The following is a 7,299-nucleotide window of genomic DNA, read 5'->3' as shown; positions in this document are numbered from 1 at the left end:
AATGGGGCAGGTTTTGTAAATTCTAGACTCTACCCACCTCCCTAACCTCACAACCCGTATCTGCCCCAAAGTCCACAGCGAGTTGGATTTTGAGAATCAAAACCCTTCCTCTTACATGAAAATGCAAAACCATCCCCACATTCAAGGGTAAGGTGGATTGTAATTTTCTATTATTTTTATTATATATAAGCAATAAATAAATAAAATAACTCAAACAAATAACAAAATTTTCAATTATTTGATTAAGCCATATAAAAAAACACAAACTACTAATTATTCTTTACATAAAAATCAAAATATTATTAAACTCAACACCTAATATATAAAATTTATATGCTTTTTATTAACCTAATACTACTCTACCTGTATCCATACAGATTGTAGAATCTTAAACCTGTCCTTCAAACAAAAAAAAAAAAACCTCCCCGTTAGGATGAGTAGGGGCAGATACCCACCGGATAGAGTAGAAATTACCGTCCCTAAAAATAAATGTATTAAACTATTAATAATAAATATAAATTCTAGAAAAAAGAATCTATGCGGCTGTAAGGACATAATACTGGAAGGTAAACTGTGAACTGTTTGAGAGCTACCTGCACTTGATGAAACGCTAACATGGATGTGGGATTAAAAAAAAGTCATTGCCATGCTCCCATGTCCCAACTCCCAAACAGCCAAAGTTTAGTGCAACGTTTGCTTTAAGTTTATTTTGACGAAAAGTAACTTTAAAAGATCATCTGTAACAATTTTCTAATTTTTATTATGCTTAAAATTTTTTAATTGGACCAAATTGAGTGGTCGAACAGGACAGTAACCACTCAACCCGTGATCCAGTAACAAAAAACGGTTTTCCGTCAATTGGACCAAATTGACGAAAAGTAACCACTCAACAAGCTGTCAATTCCCTCTTTTTTTCATTGATAAATTAATAAATAAATAAGTCCAAAACATGACAATCATACGACTGTCTAATGTCATGAGACTCATGACTCGAACAAAAGAACTGACCAAAATATCAACATCAATTAGCTTCAGAACAATAAACTATCTGTACTTGGCTTTTACATCACATTTCCACACATTGAACAGCCATCAACAGAGAACATTACACCTAGAAGGGCCACAGATCACCCCAAAGAGACCTACGAGCCTGTCGATGTAGGGTAGGATTCTTACTCTGTGTGATGACCACACGCTCAAAGGACCCCTCTGAGCCATCACGTTTGGTCGATCGACAGACATCCATTGCCACTTGTCTGCCCCTCCGAACAGGAGTGAAAATAATCCGGCCCCAACCACTCCCTAGATCAGCATGAGCTGCTTCCTCTTCTTCTTCATGCTCATCTATCGCATCAGTCTCTGTAATATCTGAGTCATAAGAAACTGGGTCTTCTTCGTATGGAATATCCTCATCCTCTGACTCGAATTGGTACTCTGTCATGACATGAATAGTATGCAGGGTTAGCATGCATCCATACTTCATTCACTCATTTTGACAATCCAAAGAGAGAGAGAGAGAGAGAGAGAGAGAGAGAGAGAGAGAGAGCTTTGATAACCTGAAGAGTGAAGAGAAGTCTAGCAATTGACATAAAACAGGCACATACCAAAGTCAATCTCAAGATCTTCAGGATTACGTTTAGCGTGTTGTTCCTTTAAAGTATCAAATTTCATGCCATCAAGTGGCCAAGGCTCCCTGTTACAAAATGATCAACCGAAACCAAAATATAAATAGAGTCAGCTTTCAACAGCCAAGCTTTGTTTTTTGGATCAGCAACAGAAAAATCTTTTATTAATTAGAAGAAAGATTTACAATAATATGAGTAGCCTCAGCTACCCTATGAACAGCCAAGCTTTTTTCTCCTCTTTCCCCTTTTTATGACTAAGCAAAGAAGACATTGATACTTCAGCTAAAAAGTTAATGGAATTTTACATCGATATAATACTTGTTATAATCATCTTTCTTTTTTATTTTTAAATATGCTCAAGTAGGATAACCTAATCAATCTCTATATATGTTTTGTTAATGTCTATGGTAGTGATCCATGTTATGATCATGGACTGACAACCGGAGCATATCCTTGGATCAACGGTAGTTGATGAACAAGCATGGTCTGAGGAGCTAATATCAATTTATAAATTAGGAAGAAATCAACAGGTTATGTTGAGCTACAACAATTGGCAGGTCCTTAATTAAGTAAAAAGTAAAACAGGGGAAAAGAAACTTGAATAACACTCAAGTCTAAAATACAGTCATGCATGAAATAAGTTGGCCAAGATGACTCATTGAAGTCCCTGAGCAGGGACATCATTCTTCCAGTTCCGGTGTATCACATGACCAACTCAGCTAAAGAAGGAAAATACATCTGTTTTAAACCTAAGCAACAAGAAAAAAATCACTCTTACCAAAGGGATGATAAAAATGTGAAGATAAATTGTTGTTTTCAGGCATCCAGATAAATGGAAGCCAGTTTTTGATCGTTCAGGGCATGCTTGACATGCAAGGTGGCAACTGGTTGGTTGATCAGGTCTGTGGCTGGTTGTAGCAGAAACTTGGGATCGAATTCTGCCTGCACCAGGGTGGAGGTTATGGGTTTGAGGATCAGTCTAGCCCCCATTGTTTGGCCCCATAGAGCAAAAAACAGACATGCTTGACATATTAAGTAGTAATTATATTTCTGAACAAGGCTGATTTGCAATATCTGCATTATGTATCCGTGTCAAACTACCAACCTTTATACAAGGAGATAAAAATTCTGACCATTTTCCTTTTTCACCAGATATATCATTAGTATTAGAAAGCTGGGAACATGATTGAGGAAACAATTCTCCATCTAGACATAAGTTGGAACTTCCACAACCAGATTCCACCTTATATTTCTTGAATATTAAGGCAATGCCTTGTATTCTCATGCAATCAATTAGCCATTTGGCATACTAGGCATGTATATCTCTCAGTGAATCATGTTATAGTACAGGATACACTAATACACGAATTTTATTGAAAGAGATGAAGACATTCAATTCTAGGTTAAGTCCAAAATTACTTACTGTGGCCGTTGTCCTCGTCTTAAAGCAACAAAACAATTTCTCATCTTCAAAGCCACGCAAAGGTTCACCCTTGGACTGCTGGACATCAAACATAGACAAGAGAGAAGGTAATTAGATTGATTGTTTTTCTTATATCTAGAGGAGGAAGGTAAAAATGATACTATCACAAGGTTTATTCCATGTACTGAAAACAGATAGAAAATAGATAAAACAAATTAAGGTAAACCAACATGCAATTTGCAAATTGAAACTCTCAACTCAATCACGGTCAAATCAATTTTCAATTACCTATTTTAGAGTTAGACTAGTCTCTTTGTTTTTTTTTAAAAAAGGTGATAAAATATGTCATTAAACTCCCGCCCGTTATCAAGCTTTGCTCTAAGCTGGACAGGTTCCTACTTTCAAATGATCTGGAAGAACATTGAGGGAATCTGAACTCTAGAGAACTCCCGAGAGTGACTTCTGATAACTAGCCTATTGTACTTTGTAAGGAGGAGGTGCAAAATGCGGGTCCAGCTCCATTTAGATTCAAGAATATGTGGTTAGAGCACCTGGGGTTCATTAAGAAAGTTGAAGAGTGGTGGGTAGAGAGCAATCCAGCAGTTGTGTGGTATGGGATGAGGTTTCACAAGAAGCTCCAATATCTGAAAGGGAGAATAAATGAATGGAATCTACTGGAATTTGGGAGATTGGAGGAAAGAAAAAAGAATGTGATCACATAGATTGAGGACTTGGACAGAAAAGAAGGGAGAGAAGGCCTAACTGAAGAGGATAAAGAACAAAGATGGAGATTGCGGAAACAGTTAGAAGATTATATTTTTCAGGAGGAAATAAGCTGGAGGCAGAAGTCAAGATGCAAGTGGTTAGAAGAGGGGGACAGGAACACTAAGTTCTTTCATGCTTTGGCTTGTGGTAGAAGGAGGAAAAATTTTATTACTAGATTGGAGATTGAAGGGGAAACAGTCACAAGTCAGAGAGAAATTGCGGAAGCATTTGCAAGTCATTTTAGGAATATATATAGAAGGCCATTGAATAATAGGGTATGGTTGGAAGGTTTGGAATGGCCAACACTGAAGAGAGAATATAGGGTTGGTTGGAGAAGAAATTTGAGTTGGAAGAAATAAAAGAGGTGGTATTTTCAATGGATAGATCAAAGGCACCGGGCCCATATGGTTTTATGATGGCTTTCTACCAGGATTGTTGGGAGATTCTAAAGGAGGATATATTGTTGGTATTCAATGGAGTGATTAACCCTGGGCTAAATTCCACATTCATTGCTTTAGTTCCCAAGAAAAGTGATGCAAGCCATCCAAAGGACTACAGGCCGAACAGTCTAGTTAACAACCTCTATAAGATCATCACTAAGGTGTTGTCAATTAGAATCAGAAAGGTGCTACCAACATTTCGAACAATCAAGGAGCTTTTGTGAGGGGGAGACAAATAACAGATCAGATACTTGTAGCAAATGAGAGTTTAGAGGACTACAAGAGATCCAGGAGAAGAGGTGTGATCTGCAAACTAGATCTGGAAAAGGCTTATAATTTGGTTGATTGGTCTTTCTTATTAGAGGTGATGATTAACTTTGGGTTTGGAGACATCTGGTGCAAATGGGAGATGGGATGCATTAGGGATTGTCATTATTCCATCTTGGTGAACGGACAGTGGTGGACTATTTCCCAGCTTTGAGGGGGATTAGACAAGGAGACCCCCTATCCCTCTTCTTGTTTACATTGGTAGCTGAAGTATTGGGGGGATTGATATCCAAAGCAGATTCCAGGGAGCTCATAAGAGGGTGGAGAGTTGGAAGGGATAATGTACCACTTACACATCTACAATTTGCAGATGATACGATTTTGTTTTGTGAAGGAGGGGATATCAATTGGATTAAAAATTTGAAACTCACTATACAACTCTTTGAACATATGTCAAATCTTAGGGTGAACTTTGAAAAAAGTTGTATAGTTGGAGCCAATATGGGGGAAGGGGAGATTGGTGAGTATGCAGATATTTTGGGATGTGTAGTGTCTAATTGGCCATTAAACTACCTGGGCTTACCTCTGGGGGATAATCCACAAAGAGGTGATTTCTAGGCCCCTGTTGTGGAGAGATTCGAAAAGAGACTTGCCAACTGGAAGAGAAACTATTTGTCTCTTGGAGGGAGAATCACCTTAATCAGGTCTACTTTGGCTAACCTTCCTGTATATTTTTTATCAGTTTTTAGGATACAGGTTAAGGTGGCTAATAGGTTGGAAAAGCAAATGAGGGGTTTTCTGTAGGAGCCAGGGGAGGAGAAGAGGGACCATAGGGTCAAGTGGGAGGTGGTCTGTAGAGGTAAAGAGGGAGGGTTAGGAATTGATAATATTAGGACTAGAAATCTAGCATTACTAGGGAAATAGTTATGGAAATTCTCATTGGAGAAAGAAAGGTTGTGGGTTAAGGTGGTGGGAAGTATACATGCACTGGCAGATAATGGATGGGATTCAAGACTTCTAGCAAGGACTAGAAGAGCTTCCCCTTGGAGAGCTATTCAAGCCATCTTGCCTTTATTCTCTCCATGGATCAGGTATTATTTGCATTCTAGTAACCTTATCAAATTCTGGGAACATGTTTGGGTTGGGGATTCCCGTTTGAAAGATCAATTTCCAGGCCTTTTTTTTATCAATAACCACAGAATTCATTAATGATGGAAAAAAGTTACAGGGAAGAGGAGCTAAAAAACTCCCCAGAAAAGAAAAACATCTGACTTAAACACACAGAAACTTACAACTAAGCCCAAAACCCAGAATTTCTAAAATCTCCTTGCCTAGCTAATCCATCAGCAAAAGAATTAGCATTTCTTTTAACCAAAGTACATTGGACTTCCATATCCTTAATCAGCCATTTGAATTTTCTTTTCTCATTGTTGTAGCTCCACATCTTGGAAGTGTCTTCTTTTAACCAATCCACAACAACCGCAGAATCTCCTTCTATAATCAGTTTCTTAGCATTAATTTCTTTGGCCCTTTGCGCCCCTTCCAACGCTACTAATACCTCAGCCCTCAAGGAGTCTCCCACTCCAATTGGGCTAGAAAACAAAGCTATTACATGACCTCTCTCATCTCTTAGAACCCCCCCAATACCCGAAGGCCCTGGATTCCCCATGCTATTGCCATCAAAATTTAATTTGATAAAACCAAGAGGTGAAGGGTTCCAATTGAGATTCAAAGCCTTCTTTTTTTTTTTATCAATAACACCATCTTCATTAAATTAAAAGAAAAGAGGGAATATGGATACAAAAGGAGAGATAAAATAACTTAGCTCCCCAACAACAGAAAACAAAGGGAATGCAAAGAAGAAAGATTAAAAACTAGCCCAAAAAACACTCCCTATTCACTCCTTGCTTGGCCAACCCATCTGCAAATGAGTTGGCACTCCTCTTCACCCAACTGTACTGAATCTCAATGTCCCTACCCAGCCATAAGAACTGTTTTTTTTTTCATTGTTAGAGTTCCACAAAACACTGTCCTCTGTAACTAACCACCACCTTCGAATCACCTTCCAGGATCAAACGACTAATATTTAATTCCTTTGCTCTTTGAATTCCTTCAAGCGCTACAAGGATCTCAACCCTAAGAGAGTCACCTTCTCCAATAGGGCCAGAGAATAAAGCAGTAACAATCCCTTGCTCATTCCTGAAGACTCCTCCAATCCCAAAGGGCCCTGGATTCCTTACACTGTTGCCATCAAAATTCAGCTTTATAAAGCCCGAGGGGGGAGGGGACCAAAACGGACAAAGAGTCCTCTTGCATCTAGCAATGGAAGCAATCTCTTTCCAATTTCTTAGCAAGTCATCCACAGGAAAATCTGAAAACAACTCCATAGATTTTAGCCAGTGGACAGCCCTTAAAAGAATTCGATCTAACAATTCTTCCAATGTTCTTGTTGGAAAAAATGCGTGAGTTTCTTTCTTCCCACAATGACCAGCATACCGCTGCCCTAATACACCTCCACATAGTCTTCCCTCGCTTCCTAAGCCAACTGAAAAAAGAAGGAGAAAACAAACCTTGGGCAGTCTCCGGAGGATACCAAAAACACCCAAAACGGGAGAAAACCCACTCCCAAACAGTTTTAGCAGCCTTACAAGAGACCATGAGGTGGTAGCCAGATTCCCCATCAGCTTTACAAAGAGCACATCTATTAGGAAGTAAACAATAGTTGGGTCTCTTTCTCAGAAGTAAGTCTAAAGTGTTGATTCTTTCCAAGAAAATTTCC

At 38.7% G+C, this 7,299-nt stretch overlaps 1 pseudogene across 1 annotated transcript in view; it reads right to left on the bottom strand.

The window, feature by feature from the left end:
* Positions 1 to 1,004: 1,004 nt before the first annotated feature.
* LOC104604734 (rsm22-cox11 tandem fusion protein 2, mitochondrial-like) overlaps positions 1,005 to 7,299 on the bottom strand; it is a 29,263-nt pseudogene continuing 22,968 nt past the window's right edge. The window contains exons 10-12 of the transcript XR_016081048.1: positions 3,049 to 3,126; positions 1,605 to 1,693; positions 1,005 to 1,434 (exon numbers count right to left, since the gene is read on the bottom strand). The product of XR_016081048.1 is annotated as a rsm22-cox11 tandem fusion protein 2, mitochondrial-like (transcript). The remainder of the gene's footprint in view (positions 1,435 to 1,604; positions 1,694 to 3,048; positions 3,127 to 7,299) is intronic.

Source organism: Nelumbo nucifera, chromosome 1 (genome assembly GCF_055504915.1).
Source record: "Nelumbo nucifera cultivar China Antique chromosome 1, China Antique-T2T, whole genome shotgun sequence".
In the NCBI taxonomy this organism is placed as follows: domain Eukaryota; kingdom Viridiplantae; phylum Streptophyta; class Magnoliopsida; order Proteales; family Nelumbonaceae; genus Nelumbo; species Nelumbo nucifera.
Note: the sequence above shows the minus strand (reverse complement) of the source record. Positions and strands in the feature narration are given on the sequence as shown.